Raw genomic sequence first — 16,309 nt, 5'->3', positions numbered from 1 at the left:
TTTCGACGATTTGTTTCAATTTAATCCGTCTATAAACGTCGCCATTTATTCTATTCAGCGGGTATTTGAATGTGATCATTTACAGGGTATAGCAGATGGTATTATTTTACTTATAGAAATAAGAGAAAGTTAATGTGAAATGAATTGCCTATACACACAAATTTAGACCGGTATTCTTCCCATATTAATTTTTGCACTTTATATTTGCCAAAAAACGTAAAAATATCAAAATTAACATTTTAATCAAAGTTGCCTAAGCTTTGAATCATCTCGTCTCTAAAAAATAAAATAAATTGCAATCAAATTGCACTCCAAGTCTACATTTTAAGATAGCTATGTACGTATTTACAAATGCAAGAGTTAATTCTTCGCCAACGCCTTCACGCGGTCGCTCGCTAGCGCATCGATAACCATCCAGTATGATTACTTCACTCGGTTTTTTGTGCGATTGCGAATCGCAAGTTCAATGTCGATTCTAACGAATCCAGAATTCAATGCATATAAATTATCGGCAATAATAATAATTTATCCCTTCGTGCACAATCATTGAGAGCGTGAAGTGGTTATTTTCGTCGTCGCCTAACTGTCGTTGGAGTTAATGAAATCGCATGGAATATGCATGTCATTTTTATTATTTGTACTCGTCGACTGCGCATTGAAATTGCAATATGCAGCAGACGATTGTAAATGTGGCGCCGTTTAATCAACAACTCGCCGGATTTCAAGATGTTACGCTGAAGAGATTATAATATTAATTTAAGACGTGTATTAGGTATAAGGGTAGTTTTTTCATTTTAGGAAATTTTTCATAAAAACACTCTGTAAATACAAACTTTTAATTTATTTTTAATTAGTCCGTAATTAAACATGCCACCATGAAAACGCATAAAGCTTAAGTGTATTTAAGACAAGCAAACACGACAAATGTGACTAATGAAACTGATAAATTGATTAGTATTAATCGGCGTGTCAATTAAAGACCTTAATTCCCATCTTAAACAGGCCATGGCAACTTTTATTTGCTCTAAGATAAGCAACATTTGGTGAATTCTTTTTGAAAATCCAGTTTTGAGTGCGAAATCAAAGAAATGCATCCAATTAAAACCCGAAAATTAATTAAATGTTATTTTTTCATACAATTGCAATCAATAATTGTGTCTGGATTTTTTAAAACAGCAATAAATATTGAATTAGATTCAAAAAGATATGTTGATACGCGTAGATCGCAACCTCACGAGGCAATACATGATCGTTAATAAACGCCCACGCAAACGATGCGTTTAAATCATGTTCGCGTGTAATCGTAATTCGTAATGCATCCCACCGCAGGAATACCTTGTATTTGTATGCAGATATATTGTATACAAACTTATATTTTGTGGTTTTACAAGACTACGTGTGTGTTTAAACAATGTTAAGCTAATTTTCGCAAAAAAATGTATTTTTGTTTCTTTTTTGACAATGAAAAAATTATATATACATATTCTCAGGTGAGATATTTAATTACAATAAAAAAGGTGTATTTTTTGCGTAAACACCAAGTATATTCAATTTTATTAAACATGAAAAAACATGTAAATGATTACTTATTACAATAACGCACGCAATGACGCAACATGAATTTACTAAAACTTCTGAAATATCATAACGGGTTGCATAATTAAAAATATACATAGTGTTTAGGTACTCTTAATATTACCATATTAATTAATTTTTTTATTGATCCCAAAGCAGTATTCAACCAATAATACAACCTCCTATGTATGATTCGATGCCAAGCTATAAACCTTGCACATTCAAAAGTACGACGAGTTGCATACAGTGATTGTGTCCAACGTATAACCTGAAATTTGTTCCTTTATTTATTTAGTTTAAAATAAAGAATACATGTTGAAGTACAGCAAGACAAAACTAGTTTGAGGCCGATTGAAAGACATGTATACAAAGCTGACAGTTGACACTCTTGAAAAATTTGAACCGGAACAATGTTCAACGCAAACAAGCGTGCTGGCATGCGCATGCGACTAAGTAAAGTCGCTAGAAACCTAAAGACATTAATTTGTCGTCCGGCTTCAAGCATCGCCGCTAATTGTCAGAAGCGTTGTCACCGTCACACGTCTAACTGTACTTTGACTATCGAATAAATCCACAAACCACACTTTGCTCAACTTAAACTCCAATAGACTCGCGGGACTGACACCAAAAGATACGTTTGATTGCACAGGGAAAACAAATTCGAATTTATTAAATTCCACTTTGAAGTATTCGGGTTTCGTTCGAATACTTCGCGTTCGTGGGTTGGTGGAGTATGAGTACAATTGCGAAAACGCAGTGATTCGATTCGGTACGATTAGAAACGCATAAATTGCGTTAATGGTGCGCTGGCGCACTGAAAGCTGATAAGAGTCCAGCTCCAATTGAGTTTTATCACTTCGAATAAGCTCGCCACCTCAAAACCGGGTTTTATTGCGCTCAGATATCAACACACTTATATTACTTCAATACACCATATATCTTTGATGACAACATAACCAAAGCAATAGACTATAGAGAATATAGGCATTATTTCACGTCTGGAACTAATGCGCATGCGCACTTTGCGTATGCTTTATTTGAATAAGTGATTCTATGATCACAGTCGATTCAAATTGCGTATGAATCGTGGTTGAATCGCACTCGGATTGCGATTTATTTCGGAGTTTGTGTTTTATTTATTTCGCGCACCCACCCGCGAGTGAGTTCAACGCGCAAGAGTGTGACAAACGTGAAAACACCATTTGTGTTCATGTGGTCATTGTCGTAAACTCAAACGACATAAACAATTGCGTTTCAACAATTGTGCGCTAATGCATTACGCACTCTATAAATTGACCAAGTATATTACCCGGAATTCTAAAACTAGATAAAGGTTAATAGTTGATTGTATATCAAGGGCGGAAATGAAATAAATTCAAAAACAGCATCAGAGTACACAAATACAACTCATAAACAACTTTTTTGATAATAAATTGCTTTAATAATGCTGAAAGATGTAAAAATTGAATTAGTCTATAGTTGGTTGCCTACATTATAATTTTTAACATAACCACTAATCCGCACCAATAATAAATTAATAGCACAAGTTAGAAACGCACCTTTCATGCACAACATCTTAATCACGCATGTTTTCTACGGCATACACCAGCCGTGGGCAGACAGCGAATAATAATTCATCGAGCGCATATTTAACCAAAAACCAACAAAGTGACAAACGCGACGGCGACGTGTGGGAAATTTACGACGCGACACAGCCGCACAATGGCGCGGAAAACGGGCGCTTAATAAAGCCGTCATATTTATACAAATATTAATCCGTTCGTTTTACACTTTCAAACGCAAAACTCGGCAAATTCACACGTCGATTGCCACAGGCGCGTTTAGTCGCCTCGATGCAGTTGCCATTCATATTCAAATGCGCTTAATAATGTTGTGCAAACACCTGATTAAACATTTCACACACATGTCATGAGTTTAACACGCTCGTAATCATGCGATATTGTCAATTTTCACTTAAAAAATACACAAAGAAATTGTGAAAAGTTTTGCTGAAGGTTGTGTACAAGTGTGCGTTTGTAGGCTGAACGGCCATTTTGTATTTAATCGCTGATTATGTTATGCCCGATTAATTACGACTAATTCTCTAGTTTATTGCAATAATATACACGACGGCGAAATAAATAAGTGTTAAATGCACTTAGTTGTAAACGCGAATTCCATAAACGCACAACATGGCCGACGGTAAGGCAAACGTGTGGTGGGCTTAATATTAGAAATTATTGGCTTATCATTAAGGCTAGCCACATTGTTATTATTTATAAATTGTTACCTGAATTTAACATAAGGGGATACATTCATATAAATATGGTAACTCATATTATAAATGATAATTTTTGTATATTTGTTTTTATGTGACGCTTTCATTTAATAACCACTGAATCAATAAATATTAGTTTTTCAATAGAAATATTTATTGCCAAGGAAAAGAGAATAGGCTATTTTTTGTTACAAAAATATAACTTTAACGGTGAAAATTTAGATATGAAAGTTGACATACAGATTTAATCAAAACTATAGTTTAAGATGGCGCAATATTCACATTTCTTCAAACTTACAGTTGAGAATTTTATTGATAGGCATAATCGCTTCAAGTAACAAGAAAATAATTTTTTGTTGTTTTTTATAATAGTTTACGCTTTTTTTTAATTGTCTATCCTAACATAGAAAGTAAATTCACATCTGCCATCTTCAATCAACACATTACTTCTAATACACTATTCCTTCTAAAGTACCTACTTTATCCCCTTATATTATAACATAAAGTAAGTATAGATAAACTATTCAATATATTAAAATTAAAAACAAGCAGTTGTTTGACTTACACCTAGATTACATGCCTTTCGTCTGTTTATCTATAGTCCTTGTCGTTTCACATTTTATACGCTGTCGTAGATATTAAACTTATATTATCAAGAATTCCTCAAATGTGTCGATACTTAATGCGATAATAAACGTTCTATTCTAACATTGCATTACCGACAAATAATTGAGCGTTATGATTATGCACTACTATTAGATTTGTGATTATAAAAAGTTAATTTTAAATGTCACTACTTTATGCTTCACTCATTCATTCAAATGTGGAGTAGATTATTATAATTTACAGATTATCGTTCTATTTTACTATGCGTTTTGCGTTTCGTGAGTATTGTTATTATAAGAATAGATTCCGATTGTCGATATTGTTATTGATCGTCCTTTCATTTTCCTGTCTTGCTAGACAAGTAGGTAAATTCCGAACATGCCATGACACTTTATGATTTATGTCATGACCATTGCCATGCTTGATTTTATTAACTATGCAATAAAACAAACTAATATAACAATAAGCAAATAGAAGTAATAATGCATAACGGAATGGAAAATAAAGAAATCCTTGTTTAAAATTACATAATCAACAAATTATCATCTTCCAATTATTTCACAAATCAAATGTAGGTATGTACGCAAAACTTAAATAAATAAAATAAATATTACCCTATTACTTGGCCTGCATATCCTAATGGAGATATCAACTCTGGAGTAAGCAAGTAACCAAATTATAAACCTTTCTTAAGTTTTTAGTCATAAAATAATATTTGCACGAATTTCACTCATCAAGCTAATTTTTTATTCAATAAATTAAACGTTCGACCTGTTTTTACATAACATAGTGACATGAATTAATAAACGTACTTTGGTGCGCTCTCGACCAACGAGCACTCTTGCGGACTCTCGAACATGTGCAACTTTGTAAGTTGCAGGAGTAAGTAGTAAATGACACTCGAACTTTCTGCGTGTCTGCTCTCATCTGCTCGTTGATTTACTTAATGCGCGCTCCAAAATGACCACATTTGCATACACATAAGTCAAGTGGTGGTTAAAGTACATTATATAATAATGATAGTCATAAATACAAAATATGCTACAACAGCGGCGCCACCTACCTACAATATATTGAATAAAAGATACTATCTCCATATTAATAGCGTGAATAAAAATACAACATGTAGATAAAATAATATAGAAAAACACGAGATGAAAGATTGAAGGACAATAAATCTGAAATATACTACTGATTACTTCTCTTGTTAAGATTCAAACGTGTCATAAACCACGGTTTTTCTACCGTTGTTCGCTTGTCGCGCCTGTCGTCTGTCATTCGCATGCAAGCCGATTTACATCAATTAATCAGCGATAAATTAATATAAATCACAATATTTAAATAATAACAACTCGCTAGCATGACCGACGCTTGCACAATCGCAACAAATTCAATTAATAGCTTAACATGGCGTGTTAAACAACAAAAAACAATTTTAGAAAAATGTTTGTTTCTAAAATATAGCGAGACAAGTTTCTATTGTAAGATTGCGGTGGATATTAATGTGCACGTGAAGAAATCATAACTTATTCAATCAAAAGGTGATTTTCCGCTCGGTTTGATTAATTAGCATGCTTTGACCATTTATTACTGTTTGTTTTGTTCGGGCAGTTGATTGTTGATTGCACGTGGGTTTAATGTATCTGAGCACTTTACTTTGTTTTGCTTTGGTAATACCAGAAGTGGTCAAGCAATGTCATTACATTAAAGTGCAACTGTCCAGTATTAGTAAAAAACAATCTTGCTCAATATTTGCGTATGGATTAACCTAAAATCTTGTTTTGCAGAGCATTACACAAAAAGACAAACAATTTAGGTATAACCTATTTTCTTTGACTTTATTTGATTGTTGTAGGTATGCAACCCATATTGCATTGGAAACGGTGGTTGTAAGTTGCCATAGCAACAGTAAACAAACAATTTTCGTACTTGATACTTAGAATCACTCTAAACAAAGTTAAACAAAGTTGAAAAGATTAAGAAAGTATTTTTTCTTTTCATTGGCATTGACATTGACACTGACCAGGACAATTACGTTGAAGCGCTTCCCAACGCATCATATTAAATAATTTATGCGCGCCCATGATATACATTTATATGCGATATTTACGGGCGACGGTCGCCCGCAAGACAATGGCACATAACTCACAATTTTATAGTGAATATATTAGTCGGCAAACATTAAACCCTGACAATGTACGACCATTATTTTGTATTAATACAGAAGATACAAGACATATTAAAGTCAAAAGTTGCAGATAAAGACATTGCAGTTTATCGGTTTGAAATATGCTATAGATACAGCATTTAATTGCGATGTATTTAAATTTAATAAGAACTCATATCGAGGGCAACTTGGGTGGCCTACACTCAGGTCAATGTATGCAACCAAACGTGCTGCACTAGAATGACTTCGAGTTTAAAGCGGATAACTCGGACGAACAAACAACTCAATTTGACTAAGTGGCCATCGTAAGCCACGCAAGTATGCATCACATAATTCATCACTCATCACTAAGTATGTGTTACGGTTAAGCGTAGCCAAAAAAATTATAATCTACATGATTATGAATGAAACGCGTACCTGCTTTTAACGGTTCATTCAAAAAATGATGTTATCCTTAAATTTTATTATCGTTCTCACGAGATTTGATGGTGAAATCAATTTTTCACATTGAATTATTGAAAATATTGATGTTTTCCCATTGCCATCAATATTTATAACTTTACACGAAAATCGATTAGTTTACAGTTAGTTTAAAGTTAAAGTCGAAAAAAACGTTTTTGGCTTTTGTGAACTTTGAATGATGAAAGCGTGTTTAAAAGCAATAACGCCTAGGTCCACTCTAGACGCGATAGTAGGTAATAGAAAATAAATAAATATCAAACATTCGATTAATTTTTCGTGTCGACGAAGCGCAAGCCTTGCGTAACGCGACAAGCAAAAGTTCAAGAATAAAAATTTTCCATATAAATTCGTGAATTTAAATTTACACAAACATGAAACATTGACGCTAACTACCGAAATAAGGTAGTAGATGTTTCACTAAATTGATTGTAATCGATTTGTAACGATTTCCATTCGAAACATACGAGTTTCTAACAAATTTGTGTTAGGAATTCGAAATTCAGAATTTGAATATAAATCGAAGTTGATTAAATTAAATTAAACTCGATTGGAAATCGCATCATAAATAAGTTACATTTTGACGTGAATTATAATTGTGTATATATGTTTGAATTGTCACAATTTGTTATTCCGTTTCTGATGGTGGTGTGCTCTTGTTCGTGGTCATGTAGAGTAGTTGTTTCATAAATCAAAGATGTTCATGCAAATCGTCGCAAAGTGATAAATGTGACCTTGTAGTGTAACAAAAGTTGTACAAATGTACTTTTTAAATTTGTCGGGGTATTGTTTCACCGGTTTTTGCTTCTTTTTGAAGTGAATTATTCACTTGCACTAAATTTGAATATCAACTGCGAATGTAGTGTGGATTTTGAAGTGAATTAATGACTGGCCGAAATTACATCAACGTTTACAAATGACCACGCGTGTCGTGTGCGTTTAACATTTAAAAAATATTAATGATCTGACTTGAATGCAAAATGCAGCTATAAATAAATTGTTTTGTACTAAAAATCTTAAAAAACTAAAATTTTAATTTTTTTTTGCTGAAATTTTAGATGTTCGATATTTGTACCGCAAGTCAAACATTGATATTTTTTCGAAAAAATTAAAAATCATGCAAAAATACGAAATACGTAAAGATACTAATATAATAAATACTAAATGCACGCGGTGACCTTTTTTGCACACTGTTAATGTAAATTATTGTTTTAATTAACAATTAGTGATGTTTTTCTACCGTTTTAGCTACTGCTACAACTCAGCCGACGCGTCGTAAACTTGTTTGCATCACTCGGTTAATTCCAAATCCACAATTCCACAGAATAACAGAATAAGTTGCATATATATGTAATTTTTATTCAACAGAAATAAAAAACGCGACTTAATCAAAGTGTCCACGACCAAAAGAGTTATGATGATTACAATTATAATATTAATAAAAATTCAAATGAATCTTTTTTTTTTTTGGTGAAAAGAGAAAAAAGCTTATAACATTGACATTTGAATGTTTTAACTAATTATAATAAGATAACAAGATAATAAGATCATTGGACGACTGGATGACTAAACGATAGGTTTTAGGCACGTATAGTTAATGACTGAATTAACAGAACGAAATTTAAATTTTCAACACTATTTTGTCATAAATTATGTTAACTTAATAAGCAAACAGGTTTTTGAGATAGTGTCACATATCTGCTATTTTTTGCATGCTGGATTTCTTTTTTATGATTTGCGTAAAATTCAACTTTGGGACGTTAATTCGGTGTGTGAAAGTATGACAATTCACCATAGTGCTTTTTAAATATTGAGCTAACATCACATTATGCATGATCTTCATGAAAATGCAACTTCTAGATTGATAATAAGATGAAAAGTGCAAATATTGAAGAGCGGAATGTTGAATGCAAATTGACGACAGCATTTGTTCGCTAGACGCACACCTAGATGCGCCAGCCAGCGAATAGGAGATGTTTGAAGGCGCAGCTAGAATGGGAAACGCGAGTGATGGGAAAATCTGAATCGACGAGTGAACGGCAAGACACGGAGACACAGAGAGATAGAGAAATAGTGTGGTGGGCAACAACGATTGCCCGTTCGCTACTTAATTCGCTATTTAATTCCGTATTTATTCGTCGCCGCGCAGACATGCCGATCTAACTAAGCTACTAACTAACAACCTAATAGAATATATTGATAACCACTGTATGGTGTAAATGAATCAGGAAATACTCAGTAAACGAGAAATATTTAGATTACTAATGTGAAAATAAATAAAAATTCTGTTTAAAATGCCATAAATCTAAAAATAATCTTCTCTTGAATAAATCAAAAACGTTTATTCACGATGGCAATAATAGTGTCTCACGTTACGCGACAAAACCAAAACAAGTGTCGTGTACGGAAAAAACGACAGTTGGGTCGCGAAAGAGTCCAAAAAGTAAGTTGTAATCGCAATAATCCGCCGACGACGAGCACGCTCGCGGTGTAATAATGTCTCGCAGCCGTGCGCACGCCCGGACTCAGTGCGTCTCTCTAAGTACTATAATAAGTACGGCGCGCACGTCAAAATAGAATTATTGCGAGCCGACACACGAATACAAATCAACCGCGACAACAATTACATGGATTATTGTGCGTGCGCGAAAACGACGCCGAAACCAAAAGCAAACTAAAACCAAACCAAACTATGAAAATATACCTACGGGGTACACTACTAGAGAACATCTTTGATTCTAGACGAAATGGCATAAAAATTAAATGCAAATCGCATTGCAACGAGTTTGAGGTTATGTTTCATGTGGAGATTGAGTTGAGAACAATAAACGCACGTGAATAATAAAACCCTAGGTGCCTAGGACTATAAATAAATCAAGTGACTGTCACAAACGGCTAGAGTACAATCACACGTGATAAACCAACCTAACCCACTAAGTTAACCTTAAATTGTAATGCGTTGGCAATATTTGACATTCAATCGAAGTAGAAACGCGACATATAAATAGCAGTATGCATTAGGATGTTTATAAAGCGATAAAGTGCGTGTTCGACCAACACACAAGTTGGAATAATCTTTTGTTGGGACGTTGCGGAATCGGTTCATGGAAATCATGGAATAATAATGTCGTAAATCTTATTATTACACGCATTCGGCGTCCTATGCGTTCGAGGAAAATTCGTACATTGTACAAACTCGGCACACGGTGGTTTTTGGCAGGAATCGTAAACGTAATCGTAAATACTCGCCAATATTCGCACGCAAATGCGAATGCTGCGTTGTTGTTTGCATAATTTCAACATGAATGTGCATTGTTTCTGAGCTTTGCCGTTACATCAATCGCAAATCAACAAGAATCACATTTTGTGATGCAACAGCAACAAGAAGTGATGAAATTGCATGTTTTTGTAGCATTTGAATTGTAGATAATTGAGTTTTCGAGAAAATAATTAATTAGTTTATGTATTAACACCCAAGATGGCGCAAGTGTAGTTCATTAATCTGTTTGAAAATTTAAAGTACCTAAATTTTAGTAATATTTTCTGAATTATGTGCATGAAAAGTGTGTTAATTCACTATTTAGAACGCAAACTAGAAAATGATATGATAATTAAATGATCCTAGGATGAAAATGTTGCGGCGTATTTAAGAAGCCTAGTTTGAAGTCAGTAGTCTAGAAAGTTGACTCTTGGCTAGACTCTACGACAGACGAAAAATTCATCAGACGAGGAAGCATATAGACACGATATTCAATTCACGCTCGCTTTACTCACAACTTTGCTCCTGTTTGCTCCTTTTTTGATTCGCACAGCCGTGCAGATCTACATTAAGCGTACTTAAAGTTAAAGCGTTTCAGCTCCAGTTACACTTTTCAGAAGGAGATAAATCTTCAACGTCAGCATTCGACGATTGAATAATGAGCGCGCTTTACGCTCTCGGACAGAACATATGTCATCAACTATGTCCAAAAACTATTAAAATCAATTTTTTTCTGATCACTCGAGAATACAGATAGATAAAACAAAAATAATAAATGCATTTGCGTTGGTACAAATGTAAACAAGCGAGAAAATGTTAAGAGTGTATAAAATTGGGTGCTGTTGTTATAAATAGATAACGCGGATGTGTTCGTGATGCGTCTCCGGCGATTTGATCAGTTATTTTTATCTTGTCGGCGCGACTATTACCTACTACATTTTATTTGGATCACGATCGACGGCGCCTACCATATATTAAATGTAATACATTCGTCTGCATCAAAGCGTTTTCAATTTTCATATTTAAATTTAGACGCTGCGTAAATATAAAGTTACGAAATTTGGAAAATTTTCCGATTCTCACGTTTCTTCCAATACGTCTTCAAAACTTGAAGCATCTAATGATAACAATAATAAGAAAAAATAAATATGTAAACACAAACAGAAGCGCCTTCTGAAGAAAACATATTAGCACCGAATGTGCTACTAAACATGTTTAGAGATGTTCTAACTTCATTTGGAGCCGATGAGTGCGACAAAGACACAAGGGTGTTAACTAATTTATTACTTTCGAACCACGTTGAGCTGTGTACTCACGCCAAGGTCTCCTAGTTGTAATTTATAAGTTTTTAAACACCCCCACGCTAAACGCTTGATTTCGGGTTTTGTTCTCACGAATCAACATGCTATTTATTCTAGTGTTGTCATCGTTTTGTTTTAGTTTTAATTTGAATGGTATGCGATTGTAATAAACAATAATAATGTCAATTTGTGTTATCATCAAGCGGTTTTAACTTGTAATCGATATGTTCGCATTGTTCACGCGGTGTTTGTTGTATTATTAAGTCACTGACCTATGTGAATTTGTTATCAATAGATGGTTATCAAATGCGTAAGACAGGATGCACATACCTTTCGTAATATTTGTAATTTGTATTAAGTTACAATCACGACAATAATAATATTGCGCACTTATAAGGTTTTTTTTTCATTTGCGAAATGCGTTTAATTTAAATGTTGCAATTGCATTCACGGTTTTTTGAGAATGAATATAAGCGAAACGACTTTACGACTTGAAAAGTATTTAAAACTTCTTGGAAAAATACTAAACCTTTCAACAACTTCATTTAAAAACGATTTTTATTCAATGCGTTTCAAATTGTTGCAGATTTATAGATTTATCAAAATAAAAAAAAAATTTTAAATGCATTGAAATTCAAACTTGTTTCTTTATATGTAAATGTTGAAAAAATAATGACTATTACAGTTATTTGTTAAATTGACATAAGTACGTTGATAAATTATTTATCTAATATGTTTATACATTTTCGCCATGTTGGTAAATAATAATTTGTACATTTGAGACGTGACAAAACATAAAACCATTTTTTTGTCGGCAGTGTTTGTGTTTTATTTATTTCTCGCAATTGTGTAGGACTTTTTTGAGACTTTCGTCAGATAAGATTAGATCGGCATGCCCGCATTCGTGGTCCAATTAGACAGCGACTACTTTTGACGCAACACGCCGTGAAATACGCGCGACACCCAGGCCGAAATCCCATTAGCCATAAATCGATGCAAATTCCAGCACCGAAATATGACAACTGTGGAGAAAATCACCGACTGATCAACGAATGATTTACAAATATTCAAAGCCGACATTCCCATGGATCAAATTTGTTAAATTGAGCAAAACTATTTGAATACGTTTATGGCGGCGTCATAAATTCGTAGATAATCATGATATAACACAAGAAATATATTGTGTTGGGGTACAATGTCAACTGTCAACAATATGTTGCGACGGAGTCTAAGCACCGGAACTTGATGATTTTGCATAATAAAGTGATGAATATTTTTAAGTTTTTGGCATTTCGGCAAGTTTAGCGTCTTTGATTAGTCGCTTCGCCGATCATGTTGAAACGAAGACCTCGAATGTTAGCTGTTCTTAATATATTAATAAATTACGCTCGTAAATAAGTCGCCTACACCTGAATCCACCTGAGGTGACACCTGTTGCATACATCTACACATCGCACTTTAATATTGACATTTAAAATAAGCAAAAATAAGATAAAAATGTGAAAAATTTGATTTTTCTTTCATAAATTAAAAAATTATTTTATAATAATGCGCAACTGACTTAACTTAAGTAAAGTTCTGGTATTATATGTGGCAGTAGGAAATTGTGTCAGTGGTTAAAGCTGACTCCTCGTTTTTATCAGCTTTTTTTCGTCCATAATCGCATATTCTTCCTTTTCTTCTTCCCGGTCTTCTAAGAATTTATACTTTGTACACATACTAAACTCATGAGTGCGTTTCTTCGCACATGCATTTTATTTTTATTTCTGTTCGTGCGAAAGCGTTGCAAGTGTGACCGCAGGTTATTATGTCAAGTCGGAATCGCTTGCGTTGCGGTTGTGGCAATTACATTTAAAAACATTAACGCTTAACCAAAAAAAGAAGGAAAATATTTCAACTATAGGCAACCCACAATACAGTGCATTATATGCAACCTTAAATTTAACCTAATGTTTATTTTCTAAAGTAATTGAAAAGTTCTTGGCAACAATAGTTTGTTGATATATTTCATTATTGTATTGAAAATTTTCTCATTTTCTAAAATGCACAGCCTTGATTTAAGTAGGCTGGCATCCAAGTTTTATTATTTATTATTATTGCTACTATTATTACTATAGCGTACCGCAAACCCTTTACGTGTGGGTGTTGGACATCAACGTCGAGTAGCTCGAGTATAGTCCAAGTAGTATTTTGAAACAATCGTGAAATTTATAAGTAGCGCTGCGCATCGGTTGTTTAACGCATTCGATGCGCCCGACCCCGCCAAGAGACAGGACTGCAGGACTGCCATGCATAAAAGCGCTCGTAAAAATGTCAAATAAAAATATTTTACTATCCGAACGGTCAACCATTCACAACTGTCACAAGTTGAACCTGATTGTCTTCGAGTTTTCTTCATACTCGACAAATTGTTCTATTATCCGCTATTATCACGACATTATTAGGACATTATCGTGGTGTTATTGCGCTGACTGACTGCCAAAAACTATAAAATTAACATTTTAATTCAAGATTCAAGTTGTGCGGAGTTTTTTTTTTTGATTTTTTGTAAAGTTGGAATTTCGTTTGGCATTTACTCTGCGTCGACGCAGATTAAACAAACAAAACTACGCGGCCATGTTTAGCATAATTATATGCCTAGGTGTACATCTCGTTTGCGAGCCATCGATGCGTCGATTCAGCGGATCGAGAGAATCAATAATAAAGCGTTGCATAAATACCCATCGGAGATGCAAATATGTAAGTTTTTTCTTCATTTTTAAGCCTCACTTTCAAAAACAAGAAATTTTATACACTGTGTTCTAATGATACAAAAAAAAAATTAGATATTTTCGTAGATACTAAAAGTTGTATATAAACGCTGGCAAATGATCGAAATGATTGACTCGCGTAGACATGCACCTTGTATTTGTTTAGATAATTTCAAGGGTGTAAAAAAGGCGCTGCGCGAGTTTATAAATACGAAAAATTGAGCCGTTGGTGCGCGCGGCACTTCTGGCGTTTTTTTCTTGAGCGCCTGCTCGCCGGCGTGCTTGTTTAAAAAACTCACCCAAGTAAACTCGCTGGCGGAAAACAGAAGCGCTGATATAAACCACACACAAATTTACACGCACTGCATCATTCCCTCATTGCCTCATCACTGCCCTGCAGAGGTTTAATGACGCTCTTCCGCGTTGGATAAATCCAGCAAACTTTCGTCATGCGCCGCCAAAAAAAACACCAAAAATGATTAAAATTCACACTTCACAAAATTTGAGGTAACTTAACAATGGCACTTTATATTAATTTATCTTAGCTTAAGAATTCGATTATCCTATAAATGCGAAGTTTATCACACTCACACACAAAATGAGTTTAGATGTAGAGTTTGTCGAGTTTGCAACAAAAGTTTCAAGGCAAGGAAGTCAGCGGCACTAGCGGAAAGCCGCCGGAGAAGAAGTCGAGGAAGTTGATGGCGGTGCTGGCGGTTTCGTCCTGGCTGCGCTGCAGACGGCGCGCGCGTCCATTAGGCAGGCGATTACGAGTGAAGGCTCGCGTCTTGGTCTTGGTCGGCGTCCGCGCGCGTAGTAGGAGAGGCTGGTGCGGCTGCGGCTGCGGCATGTCGGATGGATGCGGCAGCGCGACGCGGCCGGCGAGCGGTGACTGCTTCAGGAGGGCCTGCACGACAGCACCGCGCGAGAGACGCGTGTATCGTCTGGCACGAACCCGCAGATCCCCACGCACCACCAATCTACTCATATCAGTCACATATCGGCTTCGATCACCTTCTATCACCTCCAAGATCATTGATTAGAGTATGTTTTGTTTGGAATGTTTATATTTACATGTGCACGATATTTGAGTGAAATAGGTAGTTATTATTCAATAGTATTTAAATGTCAATTATTGTATTGTTTTGGTATATTTGATTTGTATTCTGCTTTTTGTTAAAGTAACTGTCACTTTTTGTTGGTTAGGGAAACAAACAAGCCTGCCAACCTCACATTCTCGGCCAACTATGTTATAAGTTTGCTTAAAATTGTATAGAGGGCGCTGCAGTGAACTGTCATTAAAATATTCTATATCTTCGAAACAAAATTAGTTATCCAATTGGATGAGATATTACCTACACTCTAAAATAATAAAACGCATTCAAGTTTTATGAACATTGTGACACTTCTGGAACAAGTTAAATACGTCGCGTTATTTGGGTTGCATACATTAGCAAATTTTACAAAACAAATAAAATAATTCTTAGATTATAGGTACTATTATAATATTATGTCACTCAGTAAATACCAGCGAAGATATTTTCACGACTTTATGTCTGAACAGAAGGTCCGCAACATTGTAACCAGTAAGTTTCCTTAACACATTTTTAGATTATCATAGAAAATATTGCAAAACCTGACACAGTTTCACTTGAAGTTTACCAAGTAAATAAATCAGTTTGCGTTGGAATTTTTGCATTATCATATATTAACTATTCAGGCTCTATTGACGCACTGTATATAAACATATAAATTCAAATTAGATTTGATTATTACATATAACCGAGAAAGAGAAAACAAAAAACGAACAATTTGTCATATTTGAATGTTATGTTAGAGTTTCACTTGAATAAACTTCGACAAACAGGACGATTCTGATTATGCAGCGTTACAGATTTCATTTGCCAGAGAGCT

General features: G+C 34.5%; 1 protein-coding gene across 2 annotated transcripts in view; it reads right to left on the bottom strand.

Annotated features, from left to right (window-relative positions):
- Positions 1-15,531, bottom strand: part of LOC135801028 (uncharacterized) — a 37,078-nt gene extending 21,547 nt beyond the window's left edge. Inside the window, exons 1-2 of one of the 2 annotated variants that reach the window (XM_065314391.1) lie at positions 14,987-15,531; positions 14,695-14,836 (exon numbers count right to left, since the gene is read on the bottom strand). The gene's annotated coding sequence lies outside the window, so the exon portion shown is untranslated. Of the gene's footprint in view, positions 1-14,694 lie in introns of both variants that reach the window. The other variant, XM_065314392.1, reaches the window with a different exon arrangement.
- Positions 15,532-16,309: the final 778 nt, after the last annotated feature.

Source organism: Atheta coriaria, unplaced genomic scaffold, assembly GCF_025399875.1.
Source record: "Atheta coriaria isolate IRGN ID8LTWV9N9 unplaced genomic scaffold, Caltech_Dcor_3.1 hic_scaffold_10_pilon, whole genome shotgun sequence".
NCBI classification, from domain to species: domain Eukaryota; kingdom Metazoa; phylum Arthropoda; class Insecta; order Coleoptera; family Staphylinidae; genus Dalotia; species Dalotia coriaria.
This window is presented reverse-complemented; position numbering and strand designations above follow the sequence as displayed.